General features: G+C 49.9%; 1 protein-coding gene across 4 annotated transcripts in view; it reads left to right on the top strand.

The window, feature by feature from the left end:
* Positions 1-26,654, top strand: part of CTBP2 (C-terminal binding protein 2) — a 170,818-nt gene that overhangs the window by 27,656 nt on the left and 116,508 nt on the right. For 3 of the 4 annotated variants that reach the window (XM_043926095.1, XM_043926093.1, XM_043926094.1), the window contains exon 2: positions 25,102-25,206. The gene's annotated coding sequence lies outside the window, so the exon portion shown is untranslated. Of the gene's footprint in view, positions 1-10,398; positions 10,553-25,101; positions 25,207-26,654 lie in introns of those variants that run through there. The other variant, XM_043926096.1, reaches the window with a different exon arrangement.

Here is a 26,654-nt window from a genome sequence, read left to right as displayed (position 1 = left end):
GGTGCCCCAGGACCCTTTGTGTGTGATGCCACCTGGCTGCTTCCTCTGAGTTATGGAAAGAAGAGGGTCTGAGAGTTGAAAAATCACACATCAGATCCTGGGGGACTGAGTGCTGAGTGTTGGGGTGAATCCATTGCTGGGGGTGGGGTGGTTAATAAGGAGACTGACCAGACCAGCGGGCAGACCATGCTCTGACACCCCCTCTGCCCGCATGGGTGAAGAGGGTAGCCGGAAGCAGAGGGTCCTGACGCCCCGGGGAGGCATTCTGTCCTGACGTGTGGTCTCATTTTGCTGAATCCCTCCTGCCCTGCTGGCCTCTGCTGTAGGTGCCAGGTGGCCTCCACGGGTGCACTTGGGTTCCGCCTCTGCTTTTTCTGCTGTGGACTCTGATGCGAGGCTCAAAGCCTCAGTGGCCGCTTGCCCATGAGTTGGGAGTAGTAACAGTTACTTGATGGCGTGGCTGTTGGACTGAAAAGAGGTGACGGGTTTAGGAGTTGGGCTGTGTAGGGCTGGTTTTGGGGAGCCTCCTTAGTCTTCGCACCCATAGCGATTGAGAGCCCAGGATGTGGCTTTTGAATGCTTGCCTTCCTTCCTTCTGATCACAAGCTTTTAAAATCTCATCTGTAGTCCTTTGTTTCTTTAACATCATACAGGTGTTGTCTTAAATGCCTTTGTGTGCCTTTGTTTTTGAAAGCAAACTTCATTGCCTGTGGAAAACAGAAAGCTAGATCAGTCTCGGGGCTGCGGCCAGGAAGTGTGTGTTGGACTCAGAATTCAGTTAAGCAGCCCTGGTTCCCCCAGGTCAGGCTCAGGGAGGATCCGGCAGGAAGGAGGTGCTTCCTTGTCCCCACGTAGTTATGGGGTTCACTTGGGTTTGAAGGTAGGCTTCAGAATTCTTCCTAAAGACAACTGAGTATTTTAATTTTGGTTTACTATATCCAAGGCAGAAATGTCATTTCAAAAGACCAGTCCAGTCCACTCTTTTTATAGTGACTTAGAGTTTACAACCGTGTTCTGATATGTTCTAATTACAGCCTCCTAACAGCAACCTCGGTTTTCAGATGAAAAAAACATGCAGGGCTCAGGTGAATGTGGTGGCCCTCTGCATTCTCTGGGGGTGTCAGTGTGTTTCCTCGTCTCCTGGTCATTGCATGCTTTTTTAAAAGCTAAGTGGATGTAAACTCACTGCCAAGATTTAACTTGGGTACCACTTACAGAGTAATGACAGGATGGAGACACAGAGGAGAGGATGGGTGGGCATGTGAGCAGAGCTCTGGAGGAGTCTGGACCTACCTTGGCCTGTATCCTACCATCCCAGACACTTCCCAAACATCCAGATAATTCCCAGCAGTGCCCTTGACCCTGAGGGCCATAATGAGCTGGCTAGAGGCAGGTGCCTGCCCTGGGCAAGAATTTGACCCCAAATCTACGCACCATCTTTTGTGGGTACTGACCCAGCTGTTGTACAGCTATCGGAACGAAAGCAGCACCTGGTGGCAGGTTGTGCCTGGCCGTTTGAGCCAGGTCCAGGGACCCAGAGCGCCTCTCCTGCTGCTTCACTCACAGTCGGAAGAGCTCTGTGTGAGAAGCAAGCCCAGGGTCAAGTGCAGATCCAGGGGCCGAAAGTGGATTTGAACTAACTCATCCTTTCTGATTTTTTTCTTGTGGTATCTGTCACTTGCTGGGAAGAGTTTGTTTTCTGGGGCTGTCATTCAAAGCATCATTTTGTACCATACCATTAAAATTTTCAGAGTGTTTGCTGATTTGTGTTCACTGAAACTAAATTCATTAGGGTGATGTGAAAATAGCGCTCAACTGTTTACCAAATCGGATTCTTGTTTTTGATATTTCAGTACATCATCTGTTCTCACTTGAATGTCGTGGAATTAGTTGGTTAAGTGTTATGCAGATGAAAACTCATGTTTTAGTGGAGTTTTTTTTTTTTTTTTTAATTTGGATGCATTTATAAGAATATTATACCCAAGGTGCTCAATTTGCCATTTGAAGCGGAATCTGTGTGGATGTGAGGATGTTGGGAGCTTGACCTGGCCTTGGAGAGTTTTCAGAACTTACTGGGATCTTGACCCAGATCCAGGTGCTGATTCAAACTGGTTGGAAACCCCCCTCACCCAGCTGTCCCTCGCCAGCTGGGTGACCTCTGGCAAGTCAGCCAGTCCTGGCCTAGGCTCTGTGAAATTGCAATTCTTGTTTTTCTTTTACAAGGTTGGTTTGAAGACTTCAACAAGAGCACTGTTATTTCATTGGTTTTCAACATTTTGGGATTGAGTTCTGTCATAAAAACTGATAATATGATATAGTTTAATTGATTTAATTTATTTTTTCCCCATTCTTAGTAGGCTTATTAAACAATGCTGGGTCTAAGACTTGATGATGTTTTTAGAGTTGATGGCCATGAAACCATTTTGCAAACATTTTCCAATAAAAGGACAGTTGCTCAACTTTTTTACTTGATCAGTGAGAGTCGAGTTGTGACCAGATTTCCACGTGAATACTACAGCTGTGTGGCAACAAGAGAAGTTAATAGATGTATTTCCAGAATTGTTGGTATCTCTTTTCAGATTTGGTTCAGTAGTCAGGTAGCCTTGGATTATGGTGTTCAGAGAGAGCTGAAGGCCTATGTTGCTTCCAAATAAGCCTATCTTGAGATCGAGTTGGAACGTGTAAGTGTGGGGGAGACGACCAGATGTCCACCAGAGGTGTGTGCTTCGCGTCACTGGTGGGGACGTCTGCTCTGGTGGCCGCCTCGCCACCACCCGGGCAGCTCCTGGAGACCCCGGGTGGTTGTTGCCAGTGGAACCCGGGTGGGAGTAGGTGTCACTTCCTGGAAGAAGTGGTTTGGAAGCACCTGTGCTTTATCCAGTCTTTCTTACCTGGATTATCACCCGGGCATGGCCAGCCCAGGAGAGAAAGTGAGGGTCCTGGACCGTTGAATCACCATGTGAAGAGTTGCCCACCCATCGGGAACACTGATCATTTTGTGATACAGAAATAAGCTTTTATTGTGTTGAGTTGATACTCAGTTTTGGGTTCATTTGTTAAAGCAGATAGTGTTAACTAATAACGCTGAGTTTGGGTACTTGATTAACTTGCTCATCCACCAAACCAACTCCTGCCTCATGCTCTGCTTCAGTGAGCAGGCGGCCACTTCTCCAGGTCCCCAGCCTCAGCATCATACCTTTCACTTCTCCACCTGCCGCGTCCATTTATCACTGCGTCCTGGAGATCCCATCACCCTCCACTCTCTTGTTGGCTGGCGGGGTGGGGCGGGGGGGGATGGCGGCTCCCTGAGGGTGAGCGTCCCTGCAGGGCTTCCTGCCTCACACCTGCCAAATGACAGCCACCTAAACACGGGGTGTGGCCAGGTGGCCCTGGAAGTCTGGCTGTCAGTTGTTGGAAAAGCTCAGAAGCAAGCCTTGGATGGGAAAAAGTGTTGCAGTGACTTGGCATTGTGTGGCTGTCATGAAAAGACACCCCTGATCTTTTCCTTCTGGGAATGTAACTGGTGGCCCCAAACACCTTCCACAAGTGGACTCCAGCACCGCATTCACAGAGCCCTCATTCCACAGGCCTCTCCTAGCTCGGCCTGTCAGGCCCTCGTTCCACAGGCCTGTCCCCGCGAGACCCGGGACTTCTCCCAACAGCCTGTCCTCTGGGCCCAGAGACTCCCCTCTGACCTTGAACTGCACAGCAGGCCAAGATTTCACCTTCCCTGTCTCCTCTAGAAGAGTCAGACCAGCGTCTCCCTCTGCCCCCTGTTTCACGTTTCCTAAGAAGTCTCTGGTACAGTCTGTTATTCATCTTCTCCTGTGTCTTTTTTTGGAGGATCTGAACTAACACACATTGAATGAGCTGGCCTCTAGCCAGTTCATTATGGCCCACACATAGGTCAAAGGGTCAGTGCCCAGGAATTTCTTCCAGTTTGGGAAGCAAGTTTGCCTGCCTCCACAGTGCCAGGTCTGTGCTTGCTGATAGCTGGGACCTGCCCAGATCCAAGGTCTAGGATTCCGTCAGGAGTTGGTTTCTGTTCCTCTTGCTTGACAGCTGCGACTCTTTAAGGGTGCTTTTGTTGTAGCTTTCCTGCCATCTGGGTGAAGCATTAGTAATGAAACTGTAGCGGGTGCCATGTTGACCTTTTGGAGTGTCCACGCCCTAGCTTTTAATGGGAAAGTTGCATGTATTTTCAGTACTTGATACTTTAAAACCTCTTGGGTGATAGAGAGTCTGGTAGGCCCAGTCCATGTGTGACCTGGCACTGGGAACACAACTGAGGCTGAGAGGTCTGACCTGTAGGACTCAGCATCTGGGGGCGGCCCCGTTAAACGTCACATGGCGTGTAGTGGCTTGTTTCCAAACGTGCCTGTGTGCTCTGTGGGAACTGTTTGTGGCCAAACAGCGGGGAGAGACTGAAGGCGGGAGGAGAAGGGGACAACAGAGGATGAGATGGTTGGATGGCATCACCGACTAGATGGACATGAGTTTGAGCAAGCTCTGGGAGCTGGTGATGGACAAGGAGGCCTGGCGTGCTGCGATTCATGGGGTCGCAACGACTCGGAGACGACTGAGCGACTGAACGGAACTGAACTGTGGTCAATAAAAGGCTGCTCTTGGGTTCTGCCTCGAAGCACTGGAACCTACTGGATGCAAATGTGACTGCCCTGTGGGTTTATTCTCGTTGGGTTGGGACCTCCTGTTTTATCAGCCTGCATTTGTACATCCAGCCCTTAGCCTGTCCTGGGCCCCCTTGAATTCACAGGTCTGTTCCTGGAGAGAATGGCTGTTACTTAGACCTGCCTGCTGCTCCTACACTCTGGTTTGGGGCGATGATCCGTCTGGGCCCCAGGGGTTTCAGCTCTTGGTGGGGGAATGGCCCTGGCCTTGTGGGTGTGTCTGTGGTCATCATTCTGCAGGTGGGCCAGAGCCGGAGGTCCCCCCCTCGAGTGGGCGCAGGGTACAGTGAACCCCCCCAGACCCCAGGCCCTGCGCTCTCCACCCCCTGCCCATCAGTCCATCTTGACTTGGCAGTGGTTCTCAGTCCTTGCTCAGCTCCACCCCTGCCTGGGTCCTTCAGCATGCGTCTCATTTCTGAAGCTGACTTTTGTGATTCCTTTAGTTTAGTTTTTCCTTTGAGATAGGACTTGGGGGAGGTGTTCAGGGGGATGGGAATGGAGGTAGATCCTAGGTGTGCCAATCCATTTGTTTTGGCAGATTCACATACCTGGGTACCCCCAAGTATATCACTATATACAGCTTAGCACCAATCCGAAACTTCCTTCATGGCCCTTGCCAGGTAGCTCCCATTCCAGTCTCCCTGATCATCTCCGGCAAATACTCTCTACTCCTGCCTGATTAATTTTTCACATTCTAGCATTTAATATGCTACATAATATATGTGTACACACGTTATACATACATGTATATGTACACATGCAATATCACACACGTGTATTATACCACATATACCTGTCAGCAAAAGCTTTCTAAGTTCACCATAACATGTTTGTTGAAATTTTGGGGTGTTCTAGCCTGGAACAATTGCTTGTTCCTTTTTCCTTGCTGTGTAGTATTCCAATGCAGCATCCACCATGTGAGTGTATCCATGCACCTGTTGATGGACACTTTGGCTATCCTAAGTAAAGTTGGAGTGAACCAGTCTCATACATGCCTTTTTATGGACATATGTTTTCATTTCTCTTGGGTAAATTCCTAGAGGTGGAATGTTGGGTCATGGAATAGGTGTATGTTTAGTTTTATAAAGCAGTTATAATAAAGTTTTACACTGCTGCCAATCATGTATGGAAGATGGAGCTATTTTTTAAACCACTTAGCAGAACATTGGCTTTCTGCTTGAGGGCAGTATAACGGGGTGGGGGACACCTTCTTCTCCCTTGGTCCCTCCGCTAGCGAGATAGATGCAAAGTTTGCCCCACTGCTCTGCTGGGGGTGGGTCGTGAAGTGTACCTGCTTTGGAAAAAGGAACCTTTTTGTTTTATTTCGAGGCCTGCTTCTCGTGGCTTTCCCTGGCGATGTAGGACAATCGATGATTTTTCCTAGGCCGCGTCTGTCCCTGCTCCCATTCCCACGCCATCTCCCACCCCCGTCCCTCCCTCTCAGGTAACTGTGGCCTCCAGTGAAGCGTAAGGGTCGGGGCCTTGGTCCCTGGTGTTTCTTAACATCTGTGCCCACGGTTTTACCTTCACAGCTGACAGCAGCTGATTTTTGGAGCCCGCTGATCACCGCGCGGTAGCGTGTGCATTCCCGGTTTGCTTCGTGGGAAGCTGGCTGAGCAGTGCGTTGCACAGCGCTCTCGCCAGCTGCAGACCAGCCACCCTGCGGGCCGGGCCAGCCAGGGACCCGGTGGGCTGGCGTGTGCTGGCCTTGGGGAGGCTACCGCAGCCTCTCCAAGGCTCTTCAGGGCCAGTGCTTTTGGGGATGTGGTTTGTAGGGCTGCTAGTAGGTCCTAATGAGTGGGTTACCTCTTTTTATATCTTGTCTTTTTGGAGAAAGTGTTGGCTGGCCAAAAAGTCATGCAGGTTTCCCCATGAGCTAGAAAAACCCAAGCAAACATTTTGACCAACCCAATACTTCGAGGATTTAAAAAAGAAAAAAAGGATACTATAAGAAGGGATGAGGTTGGGAAGGACTAGAGTTGATTAAAAAATGGACATACACCGACCACAGATTTCAGGACAGTTGGCTACAAGCAGTTCTCTTTCTCTGAGTTCAGAGAGACGGTGTGTCCTTGAGCTCATCCTAAAGAGAAATGCTTCGTTAGAGGGAGTTATAGGGGTAGGGGTCCTGTAATGACAAAGGTCCATATAGTCAAAGCTATGGTCTTTCCAGTAGTCATGTACGGATGTGAGAGTTGGGCCATAAAGAAGGCTGAGCGCCACGGAATTGATGTTTTCAAATTGTGGTGCCGGAGAAGACTCTTGAGAGTCCCTTGGACCGCAGGGAGATCAAACCAGCCCATCATATTCAGGAAATCAACCCTGAATATTCATTGGAAGGCCTGGTGCTAAAGCTGAAGCTCCAATACTTTGGCTACCTGATGTGAAGCACCGACTCAGTGGAAAAGACCCTGATGGTGGGAAAGATGGAGGGCAGGAGGAGAAGGGGGAGACAGAGGATGAGATGGTTGGACGGCATCACCGACAGTGAACGACAGGGGAGCCTGGCATGCTGCAGTCCATGGGGTCTCAGCATCGGACACGACTTAGCAACTGAACAGCAACGACAAACGGGAGCTGAGGGTTCTACCAGTGATTGAGGTCTGGTGATGCAGGCTGCTGCTTGGGCCTGGTCCGCGGGTAAGCTTAGAAGCACCGTGTTGAGGGAGAATTTAGGGGAAGCCATTCTGCGAGAAGCCCTTCTAAGGGTATCGTTTGATTGGGATGGAGTTTTAAATACTTCGGGCTTCCCTGGTGTCTCAGACAGTGAAGAATCTGCCTGCAATGCCAGAGACCTGAGTTCGATCCCTGGGTCAGGAATATCCCCTGAAGAAGAGACTAGCAACCCGCTCCAGTATCCTTGCCTGGAGAATTCCATGGACAGAGGAGCCTGGTGGGCTACAGTCCATGGGGTGGCAAAGAGTCAGACGAGACTGAGTGACTAACACTTTTTTTTCCCTTTTTTTTTACATTTTACAATACTTCAAGGACTAGACCAGTTGAGTTGGACTGGGTCATTCTCCCAAAATGACATTTGTCTCAACTGGATTTTTTTCTAGGTGTTTTTAGACAAGATGACTGGAGCTTTCATTCTTGCCCGGGAATTGATGTGATTCCAACGTGGAGGTGGACAAATGTAGGGGCAGGCATGGTCAGTTCCAGGATCAGAAACTTAAGTCAGGGTGTGGACTTGGTTGAGTCTCGGACTCCAGCGGGGTAATGCAGTGGTGTCCATGCTAGTGAACAATCTGAGTGTGGGTGGCAGGGACTTGCAGTCCAGTATCTGGTAGGCGGAGGGGGGAGCGTGGTGAGGTGCATCTGGCGCTCCTTGGAGGGACTGAGGAAGACAGTGATTTGGGAGCGTCTGAGTGGGAGTTCAGGCGAAGTTGCTGTCCCTCCTCCTTCCATATCTGCTTCTCTAGCGCTTGGTGTTCTGTTCTTGCTCGTTCTGGAACTCCTTGAAGACAAGGTTATGTCTGTCCCCAAATCTGCCTCTCAGCAGCCCCTGCCCCTCCATTGGCGCTGTAGCAGAATGGATGGAGTGGTGTGGGTGTGGGGTCCAGCTGGGAAGGGTGGACGGCAGATGAGAAGGGGCTGTTGACTCTGACCATCAGGAAGAAGTCCACTTTCTGGATGTGTGGGTGCGTGTATATATGGCTACAGCTACAGATATGTGTGTATGCACCGGGTTCATTAAGCTTGATAGATAGCAAGGCTCAAAAAATAGCACTGAAGCTGGAAGAGTCTACTGGGGCGGGGGTGCTGGCCGGATGACTTCTGTGGGCCCCAGATGTGGGGAGACGGGAGCACATGTGGTGTTAACTGGAAAGGCCCACCTCTTACGAGGAGACCAGGGGTGCAGGAAGCACGCAGAAGGTCCCCTGTGACACATACATGTGTAGACTCAGCTGTGCTTTCTGGCTTCTGCATGGGTGCCAAGGTCAGTTTGCAGGGTCTGGCCTCATGGGTGGTGCTTACTGGCCCTTCTCCACGCAGTGGGGGGGTGCGGGAGGGGTCCAACGCCCAAGGAAGGACGTACACCAGAATCCAAAGAGAAAGAGAAGTTCCCGTCATAACGCTTGTTGCCACATGCTTGTTCTCTGTCAAGCCCCAGTGAGTAGAGAATTGGCTCTCCGTCTCGGGAGTTGCCTGTTTTAAATGGAATTGGAACTGGAGTTACAGAGACTTGGTGGCTCTGGAGCTTTCCTGTCCCATCCCCGAGAGAAGTTGGTTTCCTAGAGGCAAAGCGACTTTCCTGAGGTCACAGTGTAGGATGAGACAGCAAGGTATCCACAGCTGAGGTTTCCCAACTCCAGCCCAGATTTGGTTGTGAAGCGTATCTCCCCCCCACCCCCCAACCTTGGTCCTCTCCCAGGCTGCCCACCAGACAGTAGGTAATCTGTCTCCAAGGCTCCCTGAGTTATGTGGGCACGGGTCTGGCCTCCGCTCACCTCCCTCCTCCATGGGCAGCGCCCCTTCCCCAGGAGGAAGGCAGCAGGTGCAGAGCTGGGCTGGGTGGTCTCCCCAGCCTCTGCCTTGATGCTTCTTGAGATAACTTTAGGATCCTTCTGCAACAGTGGTTGGAGAGGGTGGCGGTGAGGCAGTTGACTTACCCACATTTCATCATGTTTGGCTGAGATACAAAGAGATTGGCAGTGAAAAGTCCCCTTTCCCTGGTCTTAGACTCTGAGAGCTCTGTGTTCCTTCTGCTGTCGTCTCTGCTGACTCCTAGATGATTCCCATGCTGGTCCCTAGTTCTGAGGTTGAGCAGTTATGAAGAGTTTGCACCTCCTTTGGACACTTGGTATGTGACATGCTTAACTGACTTGAAGTCCTTTGGTCTGTTTTCTTTGTGAGCACTTGTAGTTTGGCCAGAGGCTGGGGAGGCAGGCTGCATTCTGCTTGCCTTCCAGTGAAGATGCTTTTTACCTTTTGTTGTTCAGTCGCTAAGTCGTGTCTGACTCTTTGCGACCCCGTGGACTGCAGCGCGCCAGGCTTCCCTGTCCTTCACTATCTCCCAGAGTTTGCTCAAACTCATGTCCGTTGAGTCGATGATGCCATTCAACCATCTCATCCTCTGTCGTCACCTTCTCCTCCTGCCCTCAATCTTTCCCAGCATTAGGGTCTTTTCCAGTTGAGTCAGCTCTTTGCATCAAGTGGCCAAAGTATTGGAGCTTCATCTTTACTTTTTACAAAAAACCCAACCCTTGGTACCTTCTTATTAAAACAGTAGTGCCATGGACCATGTGTGTTGTCTTGAGTTCCCCAAACAGTTGATGTTGACAAAGGCTTGCATTCCTGAAGTTGAGAAGAAGAGGAGGGCTACAGTGTAAGGCTTTATCTGTATCTCTAAGCATTTCAGAAGAAGGATATATCTGTGCTCTGTGTTTAAATATAGCATGGTGTTTGCTGCTGAGTTGGAGAAGAAGCAATTGAATATGTAGGTCATTGACTTAGAAGAATGAGTATGGAGTTTTTCTTTGCATCTGATTAACACCATCTTACAATTGGGCCCTTGATGCTGTGCCATAATTGGGTTACACAGAGTTCAATGAGATACCTGGAAGGGAAACTGCAGAAATCATAAGAAATACCTTTGCCCCCTTAAGGCATTCCAGGGTGTGACTTGGTGTTGGTCCCAGTGGCCAGGTGCATCGCAGCCAGTGTGGAAGGATTAACCCCTCTGGGTTGTTTGGGGAGGAGACGTGCTCAGTGCTGCTCTCCGGAGCAGATCCTCCGGAACAAGGGGAGAGGGCTCTACTTAATCAGGGTAAATGCCAGCGGTGTATTTTAATACATGCTTGATTCAGAACGCACTGTTTGGAGTTGCATATTTAAAAGGAAACTGCCATCCCCCTTTGAAGGTACGTGACATTTAAAAGATCTGTAGCAGGCGATAGGTTTGACAGCTTCGAATTATATTTGAAAGAGTTTTTCTTTTGAGAAAGAAAATGATTACTTCTATTTTAAATGTCATCACAAAGACATAAACATGTTTAATCAAATTATATATTTAATTTATGTAGAATGTAATTTTTATTCCCGTGGAGGAGTTGCTGGTTATTTCTTTATCAGCTTTGAAGCTGGGCAGTGCTTGAAAGCGTTCAGCTTTTTTGAGTAAATGGCTATTTAAGGGTTTATGGAATCTGAAAAGATAGTATTATGATGGAAATATGTTTTATCTGTACACCGTACCGAATGGCACATTTTGGGGAGAGGGGGACTACTTTCATGATTGTTTCTGGGAGGCATTAAGGATAAACTCCTGTTGAATGGATTGAAAGAATTGTGACCCTGAAGACAATAAAGGCGAGACAGCAAAGACGCTCCTGTAATTTTCTCCTTCTGGGTTCTTTGAATCAGCAGGGAGGTGCCGGGGAGTATTGGGACTGACTGCCAGCTCTCCTTAAAAGGGAGACAACAGGCGATCTCGGGGGACAGGCTCCGAACACCACCAAAGACCTTGAGGTTGATACAGTGTGATTAAGTTGGGTCACAAGAGGCTGATGGGGAGTTCGAGGGCAGCCTCAAGGTCCCCAGGCTGCTGGAAAAGCAGGAATGTAAGCTGTGGGTCAGCTCAGACAGGTGGCTCGCTGGTTCTGGCAATCTGCTAGGACTCACCAGCTCCAGAACTTTCTCTGAGCGAGCTGGGTGTTGGAAGGCGGCCAGCCCAGCGTACAACTGCATGTGTCAGCCAGGGACGGTCTTGCCCTGTTCCAGCCTGCCGCCTGGTGTTTTGAGGCAGCCCAGTGGGGTCCGGGAGTCCTGGGGCTCCTCGCCCACTCATCCACATGGAGCAGCCGCGGGGGCTGGTTTTCTTCTGTCCTCTCTGGAGCTGTTTTGTGAGATGTGACCTGGGGAGCCCTGGGCAGCTGGCAGCAGCTGGGCAAGAGAAACCAGTCAGTTGTGCCTGTTCCCAGGAAAGATCTTACATAGCAAGCATCTTTGCCAGCTCCAGCGGAGAAGGTCAGGGTTCAGGAGCCATGTACCCCGGCAGCCAGAGGAAACTGATCCCAGTTCAGAGCGTGAAGCGCGTCAACAGGCTCGGCTCCTCGTGGCTCCTTGTAAACACACCCGGGTCCACCACAAAAAGGAATCGCCCTGTTTATTGGTCAACATGCGCCAAAGGAGCAGACAAAACAGGACAAAGCTACTTGTTATTTTTGTAATTAAGCTTGTCATTGTGACGTAATCATAGAATCACATGTAAGTTGTTCAGACCCTTTACCTGGTCCTCCCCCAGTTGGCAACATCTTGCAAAACATAGTGACACTAACATGACCAGGAAATTGATATAATCCACAGATACTGTTCAGATTTCCCCAGTGTTACATGTATTTGTTTGGGTGCATTCACTTCTCCTGCAGTTGTGGGGGCACATGGAACATGATACCACAGTGAAGATACACAACAGTGTCACAACCCACAACGGTGTTCCCTGTTCCCATTTCCAGCCACACCCACTTTAGGTGGCGCAGACAGTTCATGGCCAACATACAGGCTCGTCAGCAGGGCTGGCTGACTTCCAAGACCCTGCTCACTCAGAGAAAGTTCTGGAGCTAGAGTGTCCGGCCTCCTCCCCAGGCCCTAAAGCCTGACCGCCTCTAATCTGTTCTCCATTTCTGTAATTTTCTGTATAATGTTCCCTTAAGAATGTTATAGAAATGGAATCAGATGATATGTAGCTTTTTGGGGGCAGTGTTTTCACTCCGCACAGTTCCCTTTGAAATTCATTCAGGTTCTTATATTGCCGGCTGGTTCCTTTTTGTTGCTGAGGACTGTTCCATCCCAAGATTTTTTAACCCAGTCTTAGACTGCAACCCCGGGTAAGAGGAATCCCATCGCGGAAACCTGAGAGTTGCAAAATGAGAGGAAGGAGCGAGGCACCTCTGGCCTCTGCTTAGCTTACCCGCATCTTGCAGCAGGTGTCCATGGGGTGTTGTTTGAAGAAGCTTGCGTGCTCTGATGGCTTGGCTGGTTCGGGAAACCAGCGGAAAAGCCTGCCTTCACTGTGTGAGTTTTGTTCGTCTGCGCCGTTGTGTTTTTGAACAGTGCACACGGAGTGAAACAAAAGTTGGGATAAAAGGTGACTGGATTTTGATGGCTTATTAGCGCTGCTGCTGGAAAAATAACAGACGGGAGTTCTGGTCTGGTGCACGAGAGAAGTTAAAAACTGCGTGAGCATGATTTCTTTAGAGGAAGCCCTGACCACCTCACTGGCATTGGCATGCCCTCATGAGAGCTGTGAAATGACATAGCCCCAGAATCTGATTTCACAGGGAAAGTTTAGAGCTGCTGTTTCCTCAGAAAGCAGATGTATTTACACTGTGTTAAAAACATACATGCTTGTGTATTTACACACGTGTCCTGTCAGTGAGGACAGCATTTATGAAGTTATTACCCCCATGCAAGGTCGTCTATACTTTCAAAATTAATGAGTGCAACGGAGTAATTTGGTATGTGAGGAAGTTCCTTGACGATCCCCAGTGTTACTTAGCCTGATACATATGAATCAGGTTTGTATCATCAGGCCGTTTGTAGGGGGAGGTTCCCTTTCCTGGTAAGATGCTCTCTGAGGTCTCATCTGGCTCTGGGATTTATTCTTTCTTTTTTTCCCTGCACCGCGTGCCATAGTGAGAATGTGGGATCTTAGTTCTCCGACCAGGGATCGAAACCGTGTCCTCTACAGCCTTGCATGGGAAGTGCGGAGTCTTTAACTGCTGGAACACCAGGGAAGTCCCTGGGATTCATTCTGAAGACTAGAATTTGTTGCGTGCAGAGGAAACTTACTTTGGACCTGTGAACTTCCTTTCCGTTCGACCTTGGGAGTCTTCACTCACGTTTGTGTTTGCGGAGTTGCATTGCGTCCTGCTCCCTGCGACAGGCCTTAAATGGATTCTAAAAGTGAAGTCATCTCTCTGGTTGCAGGTGCAGCAGCTGGTCCATTTGATGGCAGTGAAGCACTTCACTTCATACCGGAATCTCCCCTGAACCTGTAGGTTTGGGTTTGAATACCTTTGTTTTGAAATAAAACGGAATTTCCTCTAGGCCTTTCTTCTCCCCAGGAGTCTGGATTCTTGAATTACCCTAGTCCTGTTAGAAAAGCATTTGTCACACAGTAGAAGTGTTCACAGATACATGTTAGAGCTGAGCGCTTCATCTGTGGCATCACACGTCACCCCATTGCGGCCCCTCATTCTAGGTAAGAATGGTCATGCCCTTGGTTTATTGGTGAAGGAGCGAAACAAGGGATCAGGCAACTTTTCTGGGGCTACTCACAGCCTTCTTCAGTGCTCCTCACTAGTGGCTGGTCTCCAAGTTCTCCAAGAAAAAAATTATTTTGTCCCTGCTCGCCTTCCCTAATGGAAGCTTCCCTGTGGCTCAGATGGTAAAGAATCGCTTGCAGTGCAAGAGACACGGGTTCGATCCCTGGGTTAGGAAGATCCCCTGGAGGAGGAAATAGCAACCCACTCCAGTATTCTTGCTTGGGAAATTCCATGGACAGAGGAGCCTGGCAGGGTACAGTCCCTGAGGCTACAAAGAGTCGGACGCGACGGAGGGATTTACGTTCTTCACTGCTTACCTGGAGCTGACCAACTAAACCAGTGACAAACCTGGTAAAATGGTCGCTGCCCTTACAGTATATGATAGAGTTGGAGATGGGGAAACAGCTGGTGAGAGCTGGGGTCTGAGGGGCTGTTAACTAGCTGAATTCATTTTTACCCAGCTTCCTCCCAGCTCGATATTCTGCCTATAGTCCCATGATCAGTAGCAGTTGGTATCTAAATCTAGTCACTGTTTTTGTGAGTAATTTTTCCAGGACTTGTGAACTCAGCTGTTTGACTCTCTAGTCATATATATATATGTGTGTGTGTGTATGTTTGTATTTTATGCTTCGCTCTGCTCATTCTTCTGCAGTCTAGTCTGTAGCCAAGAACGTGGCCGGAGCCTGCCAAGTCCCACTTGGTGACGGTACCATCCTGTCCTGCAGGCCCTGGGGAGAGTGGGTTCTGAGCTCCCCATGGGAGTCGAGGGATCCCCGCTGCATTGGTGCCCCTTCCCCTGCCCCCCTGAGCTTCTCCCAGGTCGACTGGCCACTGGAATTCAGATTGATGTGTTGGCATCCATACTAGGGACACCTTTTTGTTTTGTTGTTTTTTAAGACTTTTTCATTTATTTATTTTTTTTTTAGCCCACTTTTTAAAAGTCTTTATTGAGTTTGTTACAATATTGCTTCCATATTTTATGTTTTGGGTTTTTGGCCCTGAGGCATGTGGGATCCAACCCACACCCTCTGCATTGGAAGGTGAAGTCTTAACCACCGGGCCGCCAAGGAAGTCCCATCACCCTGTTTTTAGATTAAACTTCATGAGCTTGCAGGGTATACTTACTTACTACTTCCTTTTGGACTCACCTGGACAGTGCAACAGTTACTTAGAGACTTAGATCCTGGATAGAGCCGTTCTGCAGTGACGCTGCGGCCGGGCTCCGTTTCTGTATTCCCAGCCTCAGCTCCCTCTCCTGATGTAGAAGCCCACACACACTCACTGTGCATTTTCCAGATTGTAAGAAACCTGCCCTTTACAGAAAATGGAGAAATCGAGGAAAATGTGAAGACTTATTTTTATGATCCAAAGGACTTCTGTTTTAAAAATCACCTTAGCATGGAAAAATAATTTCTCTTAACACTTCGGGTGTATTTTCTGTCTTGTGCATATATGCGTACACTAACAAGTGAAATTCACTGTTTAAGGAATATTTTTTTAATTTATAAGATTTGGAGTCTGTTTTTTATTTGTTTTTCCATTTGACCTACAAGTGTTTTTCCTACGTTATGAAGTATTTTTGAATTTTTAAAACTGAATAAATAATCTGTTGAGATTACAGCTATCATAATATATGTAGGTATACCATGATGGCTGTTTGTCACGTCTATAATGTAGCAGAAGTAGTTATCCAACTCTTTTCTGTTTTAGGGATCATCTTAGATGGTTTATATTTTTAGCGTGGTATGTGGAATCTTGGTTCTCTGACCAGAGATCAAACCCACGCCATTTGCATTGGAAGTGCAGAGTCTAAACCACTGGACTGCCAGGGAAATCCCTGAGATGATTTATTTTTATCTAAATCTTGGCTCCTCCTCTACTTACTGCCTAGGGCTAGAATGAGCTGGGGGATGAAATCTAACTTTTCAGAAAAGGTGCCCGTTCATACTCCCACTGAAGTGGTGGGAGTGGGGGGGTGTTGGTCTCACCAACTCTTAAAACGTCCTACTCTGTCATCCGTGGATTTCACGTTAAAGATCCTCGGCTCAGTGGGTTTTATGTCTGTGTGTTGAGCATCAGGAGACGTGCTTACTGTCTGACCCTGTGGGCCTGGTCAGTGGGGGGTCAGCGGGGTGTCTGATGGACAGGAGCTCAGCACACCTCTTCTGCACCCTGCAGTCTTAACAGGGAGGAAGCCGAGGCCAGGGCCTTCTTTCAAGATGCTCTGCTGGTTAGTGGTTGCTACTTGCTGTGTTCTCTTCGTGGGCCAGCCCATCTCTCTCCCGGTCCTGGCAGGTTCTGGAACCTCTCCTAGAGGTGGAAGTGCCTGGGCCTATAGCTTTCTGGTTCACTTGCTGTCTGGATCCACAGGAGACCACCTACAGTATCTCTGCTCTGCCCTGTGGACTTAGCCCCCTGTTGCCTAATGCATCGAGCCAGGCTGACTGTAAGGGGGTCCTCCCCCAGAAAGGAGTCTCTACCCCGGGCATTTCACAGTTAACAAGGCGGCTTTATGGCTTGTCTGACACTGGGACAGACGCTTGGGGTCTCAGCCAGGCTTCTGGGAGCTGGGGGTCAGACTGCTCAGACCAGCACTTCCACAGCTAGCTGGGCAGTTTAGGGTGTGGGAACACTGCTTGAATTCACAGGATGACGTCGTCGTGTGAGTGGGTTGCTGCTCACGGCTCCACTTTTTTTTTTTTTTCTTTCTTTCAAAACTTGGCTCACATCCGGCCTGAGCACCCGTCGATTTGCTTCCCATGTTCATTTTTCCAGCTGTATGCAACCCCACCCCCATCCCCCAATCTGGCATCCTGACGCCCTTGTTTATTCCTCCATCTCTGGAGTCACTGACAGCGGAGGCGTTGAAGCCCAGCTAATGCTATGAGGCTAGGCTCCTCCCGGTCACCTAGCCCGGCTCAAAGCTGCTGGCTCTGTAGGGTGGGTGCGAAAGCAAAAAGCTCAAAGACAGCCGAGGAATGGACACATTAATTGACTACATCTGAGACAACGCTGAGAAAATATCCTATTTTGTTTTCCTTAAGAAAGTGGCTGGGTTCCAAGACTTCCCTTACAGTTTTCCACTGCTGTCCTTATATTTGAAGACAGAGTTCTGAAATCTTGGCTGTTGGGCCTCTTCATGTTCTTAAAGCTTAAATCCAGCTGAAGATATTTAATATTACAAAATTTCCATAAACATTCCCTCTACAAAGACTGGGTGTAAAGTTTGTGCCTGGAGGGCATGTTTCTTCTTGAAGTTGAAACTCTTGGACTTAGAGGTAATCATGAAGTGTTGATTTGACCTTAGGTGTCTTGATACTAGCGTAATTGTATCGGGACATGGAAAATTAACTTTCAGGGTCCCCATCCCCCCTCAATAAAGGGTAATTGTTTCCAAGCTAATTAATACGGTTTATTCATTATTAGGCAATCGTACATGGAATTGAATCCTGGGAAGGAACGACATGGCTGTAGAAGGGGAAGGCATCTCGGGTCACCGTGTTAACTCCCATCTTGCCCAGCTTTTCCATCTTTGGAGGACGTAGTCCTTCCCTGGTGGCAACCAGTGCAGAATTCCACACTGTTTTATGCCTGGTGGGCCAGGTCTTTCTGGGGGCTGTGTTACTATTGAGAGGCTCGGCCCCACCCTCGGCGACTTGGGTCAGCCTGAGGTCCTGGTTGGGGTCAGATCACACTTGAGTGGCCCCCAAGTTCTGAGCCCAGGGGCAGAGGTGGGGGGGGGGCTACATCCCAGCAGCTCCTGGCTCCTCCCAGTCAACCCACCTCACCCCCTGCTGCTCAGAGATGCCCATCTGTGCTCCCAGCAGCCCCCCACGGATGCAGCTCTGGCCCCCTGGCCCAAAGTCCGAGATCATCTCTTTCTGTTGTGGATGATCGTAGGTCCCTGGATGTGGGGGAGAGCTGCTGAGGGTGGTCAGGTGTGAACCAGGAGCTGGTGGGGGTTGGGGGAGGGGTCCAGGCTGTTCAGGGGTCCCATGAGCTGTGCTCCAGGAGCCCGTGGCCTCAGATTGACACCTCTGTCTGGGTGTGCCTCTCTGGCCAGAGGACTTCATTTTGCTGATAGGGGCAGGTCAGTTCTGCAGGGCAGACATTTGGTTTCTCTGTGGACTTCTGGGTTCCATGTCTGCTTGAGGCTTTTCCCCGCCCACCACCCTTGAACTTGAGACAGTTCCGAGGCCCTGCTGTGGATACACGGGAAAGCCCCTGGCACCCACTTCCCATGCCCTCACATCCTTACTGTGACCCCATCCCGGAGGGTCACTCCCCTTTTGCACAGATTGACACGTGCTGTGTGGCTGGTGTGTGCAGTGGGAACAGTGAACAGTCCGACACAGGGCTGGCCTGGGGTGACATCCAGGTCACCACGGCTCCCCAGGACCGGCTTTTGTCTAGAGCTGGGGCTCCGGTTCCCTGTCTGTAAGATCCTCTTACTGCAGCCCATGGGCAAGTGAGTGGGTTCCTTCTGCCTGGGGCGCAGGTGGGCCGCTGGATGCCCCGGGGTGGGGCCCTGCAGCTGTGGGCAGCTGACCAGCATTTCCGAGAGTAACTGTGCATCACTTCAGTCATACTTATTTTAAAAAACTTTTTCTTTTGTTTTGGTATAGCCAGTTAACGATGGCTGTGATAGTTTGAGGTGGACAGCAAAGGGACTCGGCCGCACCTACACATGTATCCATTCTCCCCCAAACTCCCCTCCCATCCTGCCTGCCACGTAACATTGAGCGGAGTTCCCTGTGCTGTGCAGGTCTTTGTTGGTTATCCATTTTAAATACAGCCGTGTGTACCTGTCCATCCCGAACTCCCCTAACTGCCCCTTCCCCTCATCCTTCCCTCCTGGCAACCCTGGGTCCATCCTCTTACGTCTGTGAGTCTGATTCTGTTGTGTAGATAAGTTCACGTGTGTCGTTTCTTTTTAGATTCCACATCTAAGGGTTGTCATGCGATAGTTCTCTGTCTCTGACTTCACTCAGGATGTTCAGTTGTCAATGTGATAACAGTAGGCACCCCCTTAGCCAAGAGAATGTTGACGAGCACGAAGCCCGGGATTCTGGACGGTTCTCCACCCAGTCTCTTGTTCCTTTCCTGAGCACAGCCTCGCCTCAGGACTCTCCCCATGGGGAGGGCGGAGACCCACCCTGCATGGGGAGCGTGTGGGTCCCTTCGTGACCTGGCGAGGGTACTGGACTCTTAGGCCAAACGGGAACCATTGATCTCATGATGCGAGCAGAGACTGGTTTGGTCCTTCGCGGAGGCTGGTGATGACACGCTCACGTCAGAGTCGCGTGCCAGCACCCGATGACCACTAGCATTTACTGAGCACTCGCTGGACCCTGGCCCTGTGCCGATCCCCCCAGGCATGACCGCTTCTAAAGGACCTGATCAGCCGTGAAGCAGACGCTGTCACCTCCATCTCAGATGGAACAGAGTCCCAGGGCATTGGTCACCTTGACCCGCGGATCCTGGGATTCTCCGTGGTGTCCTGTTAACACCACGCTCCCCGCTCCGTTCCTTACCACTCACCCCTCTAACTGCAGTAAATTCGTGATTGCCTGAGGGAAGAGTCTGGACTACTTTCTGGTTTTCTGTTGCAGTACTAAATTTTTTAAATTCATTTTTGGGGACACTGGGTCTTTGTGGCCGCCCACAGCCTCTCTCTAGTTGGCAGCGAGCAGGGGCTACTCTGGTCGCGGTGCGGGGGCTTCTCATTGCAGTGACTTCTCATCGCACCCACTGGTTGCAGCGCAGGGGTCCTACTTGTTCCGCAGCATGTGGACCAGGAATCGAACCTCTGTCCCCCGCATTGGTGGGCGGATTCTTAACCACTGGACCAGCAGGGAAGTCCGGAAATACTAAATGTGAAGGGGGCCCCCTGGATCTGAGATAAGCACAGCGTGAAGGAGGGCAGGTTCCAGACAAGACCAGTGTTCTCTCTGCACCAGGGTTTCCTGCATCTGTCCACAGTTACCCCTTGAGGACCTCTTCTGCTCACAGATGTCCAGGCCTTGCTTTTGCTCACTGGCCACCCTGTTCCTCCCAGCCAGAGGGAGAGGAACAGAGGTGCTTTCCTTGGAAGCCTGCCCCCGCCGCCCATGGCAGGACAGAGGACGGGCATTTCAAAGCCTCAGTGACCCAAATGTGAGTCTGACAGAGCAGAGAATCCAGGTGGGGTCCAGGCAGGCCCCGGCTGGTAGCAGAGCTGACGCATCAAAGCTTTAGAGGCATTAGAAATACTTCATCCAGAGTCAGTGCCGGTAAGTGGGCACTTTGTGATACCTGCCACGGGTAGTGTTGGGGGGTGGTGGTCCCAGGGAGCCCACGCTGGGCTACCCGCGAGCCCGTCTTCTCTGTGGAGTGTGGACGGGGCAGGGCCTTCCTGCAGGCCACAGAGCAGAGCTCAGCAGATGCTCCTGAGAGCGCGAAGTTCAGGTGGGAGCAGGCTGGTCCTCCTGGAACGAGCCAGGGCAGAGCCTCTCAGGCCCCCTTGCAGACCTTTTTAGAGTGCATCTCATTCAGTTTTAACACACACGCACACACACTGTAGACCTAAAAGGTAATTTTCATATGCTCAATTCAGTGTAAGAAGAAACTAAAAGTCCAGGTGGTGGGGACCCTGCTAGGCAATGCGTCTCAATTTGTAAGTTTCCTGCATGAAAATCCCAGCCTTGGCTCAGACTCCGGCAGGCCCTGGGGGCTGCCCCTTCGTGTGTGTGTGTGTGTGTGTGTGTGTGTGTGTGTGTGTGTGTGTGATCCCTCCCCTCTGGCCCTGGGGGCTGCCCCTTCTCGTGTGTGTGTGTGTGTGTGTGTGTGTGTGTGTGTGTGTGTGTGTGTGTTCCCTCCCCTCTGGCCCTGGGGGCTGCCCCTTCTCGTGTGTGTGTGTGTGTGTGTGTGTGTGTGTGTGTGTGTGTGTGTGTGTGTGTGTGTGTGTGTTCCCTCCCCTCTGGCCCTGGGGGCTGCCCCTTCTCGTGTGTGTGTGTGTGTGTGTGTTCCCTCCCCTCTGGCCCTGGGGGCTGCCCCTTCTCGTGTGTGTGTGTGTGTGTGTGTGTGTTCCCTCCCCTCTGGCCCTGGGGGCTGCCCCTTCTCGGGTGTGGGTGTGTGTGTGTGTGTGTGTGTGTGTTCCCTCCCCTCTGGCCCTGGGGGCTGCCCCTTCTCGTGTGTGTGTGTGTGTGTGTGTGTGTGTGTGTGTTCCCTCCCCTCTGGCCCTGGGGGCTGCCCCTTCTCGGGTGTGGGTGTGTGTGTGTGTGTGTGTGTGTGTTCCCTCCCCTCTGGCCCTGGGGGCTGCCCCTTCTCGTGTGTGTGTGTGTGTGTGTGTGTGTGTGTGTTCCCTCCCCTCTGGCCCTGGGGGCTGCCCCTTCTCGTGTGTGTGTGTGTGTGTGTGTGTGTGTGTGTTCCCTCCCCTCTGGCCCTGGGGGCTGCCCCTTCTCGGGTGTGGGTGTGTGTGTGTGTGTGTGTGTGTGTGTGTGTGTGTTCCCTCCCCTCTGGCCCTGGGGGCTGCCCCTTCTCGTGTGTGTGTGTGTGTGTGTGTGTGTGTGTGTGTGTGTGTGTGTGTTCCCTCCCCTCTGGCCCTGGGGGCTGCCCCTTCTCGGGTGTGGGTGTGTGTGTGTGTGTGTGTGTGTGTGTGTGTGTGTTCCCTCCCCTCTGGCCCTGGGGGCTGCCCCTTCTCGTGTGTGTGTGTGTGTGGGTGTGTGTGTGTGTGTGTGTTCCCTCCCCTCTGGCCCTGGGGGCTGCCCCTTCTCGTGTGTGTGTGTGTGTGTTCCCCTCTGGCCCTGGGGGCTGCCCCTTCTCGTGTGTGTGTGTGTGTGTGTGTTCCCTCCCCTCTGGCCCTGGGGGCTGCCCCTTCTCGTGTGTGTGTGTGTGTGTGTGTTCCCTCCCCTCTGGCCCTGGGGGCTGCCCCTTCTCGGGTGTGGGTGTGTGTGTGTGTGTGTGTGTGTGTGTGTGTGTGTTCCCTCCCCTCTGGCCCTGGGGGCTGCCCCTTCTCGTGTGTGTGTGTGTGTGGGTGTGTGTGTGTGTGTGTGTTCCCTCCCCTCTGGCCCTGGGGGCTGCCCCTTCTCGTGTGTGTGTGTGTGTGTTCCCCTCTGGCCCTGGGGGCTGCCCCTTCTCGTGTGTGTGTGTGTGTGTGTGTTCCCTCCCCTCTGGCCCTGGGGGCTGCCCCTTCTCGTGTGTGTGTGTGTGTGTGTGTTCCCTCCCCTCTGGCCCTGGGGGCTGCCCCTTCTCGGGTGTGTGTGTGTGTGTGTGTGTGTGTGTGTGTGTGTGATCCCTCACCTCCCGTATGCGCGTGTGTGCACACACACGCTCACACCTTCATCATTATCGACTGTGCACAGAACACATTTGCCAAGTGATGTTTAGTAGATTCACCCAGGTTATCGTACAAAAATAGATGCCCTTTCCCTTGGCCAGATGAAGGCGAGTCAACTTGGAGCTTCCTGGCATTTACTGGCCGAGGCCGAGTCATGTACTTGGTGGAACAGCCCGCTCAGGTTCCTGGGGTTGCTGGTTTAGGAGTGGTGGTGATTTTAATCAGCCCAGTCATTTCTGTGTCTTGTTGTATACTCCTGGAAGTTCTTAGAGGAATCCTGCCAGGAAAATTTCCCCTGGCGAATCCACAGGGCACGGCTCCCCGTTGTACTGTCATCGAGTATCTACGGAAACAAAGTGTTCTTGAATTTTTAGCCTTTCTGTGGCTCCAGCCTTTTTAAGTACTTCTTTTCCACCTTCAAGTAACAATGGGCACTCGCTTTAAAGATTCTGACAGTCTTCCAAGCTTTTTAATGTTCTTAATCCGCTAAAGGAGCTGTCACTGTTCACTTGGGTAGACTGCAGGCTCTTCCAAATTTTTGGCTTGAAATTCCATGGAAGGTCACCTCCTCTGTGAGGCCTTCTACACAGGTGAGGTTGTCTGTTCCCTATTTAATTAATTTTACTGTGAAGTATCAAGGAGAGAGTCTGTACCCACCACTAAGATCAGGTAGATTTAACATGTCACCTTTGTCGTCAGGCCTTAGTTGAAAAGAATGTTGCTGACATGCATGTGTGTACACACACACTTGTATGTTCTTGTTTAGTGGCTCAGTCACGTCCGACTCTTTTGTAGCTCCATGAACTGTAGCCTGTCAGACTTCTCTGTCCATGGGATTTCCCAGGCAAGAGTACTGGAGTGGGTTCCGATTTCCTTCTCCAGAGGTCTTCCTGACCCGGGGATTGGAAGATCGGCATCTCCTGCATTGGCAGGCAGATTCTTTACCACTGAGCCACCTGGGAAGCCTTTTAAACATGTGTGTGTGTGTAAATATATTCTATATATGATAAAGTATTTTATATAAGTAATTTTTTTTTTCAGTTAGATGTTTGATTTCCCACTGTTTTCCATGTTTAATTTCCCACTGTGTTCCAGACCTGGAGGGATTTGGAGATGAATGATATGTAATCAAGACATTAAAATATTTTAGAGACCTGAGGATGTGCAGAGTATGTTGCAGCATGGCAGGCAGACATGAAGGTGTTACAGACGATGTGCAGGCGATGGGATTTGAAGGGTGGATGAGAGTTTGTTAGGCAGGTTCTCGCTGCCTCCAAAGGATGTTTCCTTGGCTGTAATAGATACTTAGTCAACAGGAAACTGTCGTTAGAGGCTTGTGACCTGTGACTGTCCCTTCCTAGCACTTCAGAGATTGGATGTCTCTGCTCTCCCCACCCACTCCCTTGAATTGGAAAGTTTGGGTGTAAGGTAGTGTGGGGCACAGTGGGAGTGAATTACTTCTTGAGTTTGGGTATATGCTAACCCTGACCATAGAGACCACCATGTTCCTGTTCTTGACTCAGTACTAATGGACTGAGTTAAGCAAAAGCTGGCTGGTGTCAGGGTTTGAACCCTTCCTTACATTAGAAAGAGACAGGAATATGGCGTTCTTTCTTTCTTTTTCTTTTAATTAAAAGAGTCTTTATTTATTTGGCTGTGTTGGGCCTTAGTTGCAGCATGTGGAATTGTTATTTGTAGCACTGGGAACTAATTCCCCGATCAGGGATTGAACCTGGGCCCCCTGTATTGGGAACGTGGCGTCTTAGCCGTATGACCACCAGGGAAGTCTCAGGAGTGTGGTTTCTTTTGAATGGTTTGAAAAGTAGAGTGCAGCTGGGAAGCAGGTTACAGTAATTTCATACATTTTTAAAAAAACATCAATCAGCCGTTTGAATCCTGCTTGATTGTAAGGTGAGCCTGGAAATGGTCAGGTCAGCTGCAACAGTTCTCTCTCACGGGAATTGAGAAGGACTGACTGCCTGAAAACATGAACACCCTGCTGCCTGGCACCTCCAATGTTGCCGTTGTTTTCTGCCCTTCCTGGGAAAGGCGCAGAAAAGACACGCCTGCCGCCCAGGTGTTTGCCTTTCCTATCAGCCCTGGGAGTTGTAACTTCTGCGACCACCCCCTCTTTCTGCTCTGAGTGCGCAGGAAGTGGTTCAGATAATGTGGAAGGTCCCATATATTTCCTCTTCGTTCCACGTGTAGTAAAATAAATGTGAGTGCTGTTTAATGCATCACCTCGTTTCATATTGCATTTGCCAAGAAAGTGCAGTTTTATTGAACATTAGGATTGAATTCTTAACTGAGTAATCAATTTCAGTAGTAAGTTAAAATGCCTTCTATTAATGACAACTGCAACCGTTAATCAGTTACAGTGGATTAACAGTTGTCAGCATTTATGCTAATGGCACTTATAAACCATGGGATTCTGGTTTGCACTTTATAATTCCATATTTCTCAAACTACTGGTAAGATGGTTTGCTTGAAGGTATTGATTGTTTTGTCCCTCTGCTTGCTACTTGGAGATGTAAAGAAGTTAAATGACATTTTCACGGCGATGACACAATATCACCTTCTGGTTTTGCACACTTGGCTTCGTGTCAAAATAGATGGAAAGAGATCATTTGTTCTGGTGCTCTACTGTTTAATTTGATCTGGTGTGTGACTAAAGCAAGACAAATAGTATTTTTAATGAAACCATTTAATAACCTCTGGTAGCTTAGAATCGAAGGCATTGGAAAAATGCAATTAAAGGATGGCTAGATGTAAACAACAAAGAGAGAAATCACTGCCTCAGCTCTACTGACCCATTTCATTTTGCTTTCAGGGTTTCATCGCCTTAAATGGTTTTGAACCAATGAAGCTGGATTCTCTTAAAAAAGACGGACAGCCCATCGTGTGAACTATAGAGTTTGTGGACAAATTTATGTTGGTGAGTTATTATAAAATGGCTCCAGGTAAAAGTTCAGGTTTTTCAAAAATCCCCTTTGGAATGTGTTTTCAATTTGTTGATGACTATGGATCTCCAGCAGCCTCTGGATATTTCATTGGGACGTTTAATAGCGGGATCATATTGATTGTCTTTCAATTAATTGCATCTGGTATTTTCATTTATCAAAAGCAAAATACATGTAATTAACTCTGAAGCAAAATACAGTTCAGTGTAAAGTGATGTTGCTGCTGTCGCTGCTGCTATAGAGATAAGTCAACGGAAATTACACTAGGAAACTCGAGTCAGGATGGAGCCGTGTTAGGGCTTCTCGACATATTAATTACAAAGAATAAAAATGAATTAGGGAAATAGTCCCATGCCATGCCGAGTGGCTCGAGCAAAATGGTAGATGGACGTCTTTAGGAAGAAAGCAGCTTGCTGATGCTGGTGCATCTTTAATGAGCCAAGAGTCTGAGAGTTACAAACCTCTAGGATGTCCTTTCTTAATTTTTTGCCACAACCTCACAGACCTGCAGGATCTTAGTTACCTGAAACAGGAAGTGTTAGTCACTCAGTCGTGTCTGACTCTTTGAGCCCCCATGGACTGTAGCCCACCAGGCTCTTCTGTCCACGGAATTCTCCAGGCAAGAATACTGGAGTGGGTAGCCATTCCCTTCCAGACCCAGGGATTGAACCCGTGTCTCCTACGTTGCAAGTGGATGCTTTACCGTTACCTGGCCAGGGATTAAACCCATGCCCCCTGCCGTGGACGTGTGCAGTAGTCTTAACCGTTGGACCACCAGGGGAGTCCCCTGTAGGATGTCCTGAACATAGAATGATTTCTTTCTGATGGAATGGATTAGGGATGTGGGTGTGTTGTGAGGAGAGCCTTCAGTTGTGAGCCCTCATGTGGCGTGTGGTTGAGAAAATATTGATGGACAGACTTCAGTCCCCTTCCCACCACCAGAGCAAGGACTTGGAGTGGGGTGAGGGCATCCTGAGTTAATTTCAACGTGCCTTTAGCCATTTACCACAAAACCTTTACAGAGTCTCAAAGTGCCAACTTCTCAGAAATGATTGATTTTCATCCTGCTTGGGGGTGGGGGGGGATTGTTCCTTGAGCTGACAGTGTCATTTTAAAGCCAGAAGAAAAAAGAAGGTGAGCAAACTTTCTTGGTGTTCTTTCTGTGGAGGCCCTGGGCTTACTCCCTGCAGTATTGAGTAGGACAGACCGTCTCTCAGCTGTGAGTCAGAGGCTCACAAAGAATTTGTGCAGCAGCATCCCTGCCTGGGACTCCTAAGCAGGTCCCTGCATGCGGCTCTGGAGTAAATATTAGTAATAACACAGAAATACATGCTGCCTTTAAAATGTTAGCCTTAGGCGGCCTGGCTTTGATGGGTGGTCCTGCCTGGGCGTGAGGAACTGACCCTCAGTCTCAAGCCAGCCA

Source organism: Cervus elaphus, chromosome 15 (genome assembly GCF_910594005.1).
Source record: "Cervus elaphus chromosome 15, mCerEla1.1, whole genome shotgun sequence".
In the NCBI taxonomy this organism is placed as follows: Eukaryota; Metazoa; Chordata; class Mammalia; order Artiodactyla; family Cervidae; genus Cervus; species Cervus elaphus.
The sequence above is the reverse complement of the archived record's forward strand: the minus strand, read 5'-3'. Positions and strand labels throughout refer to the sequence as shown.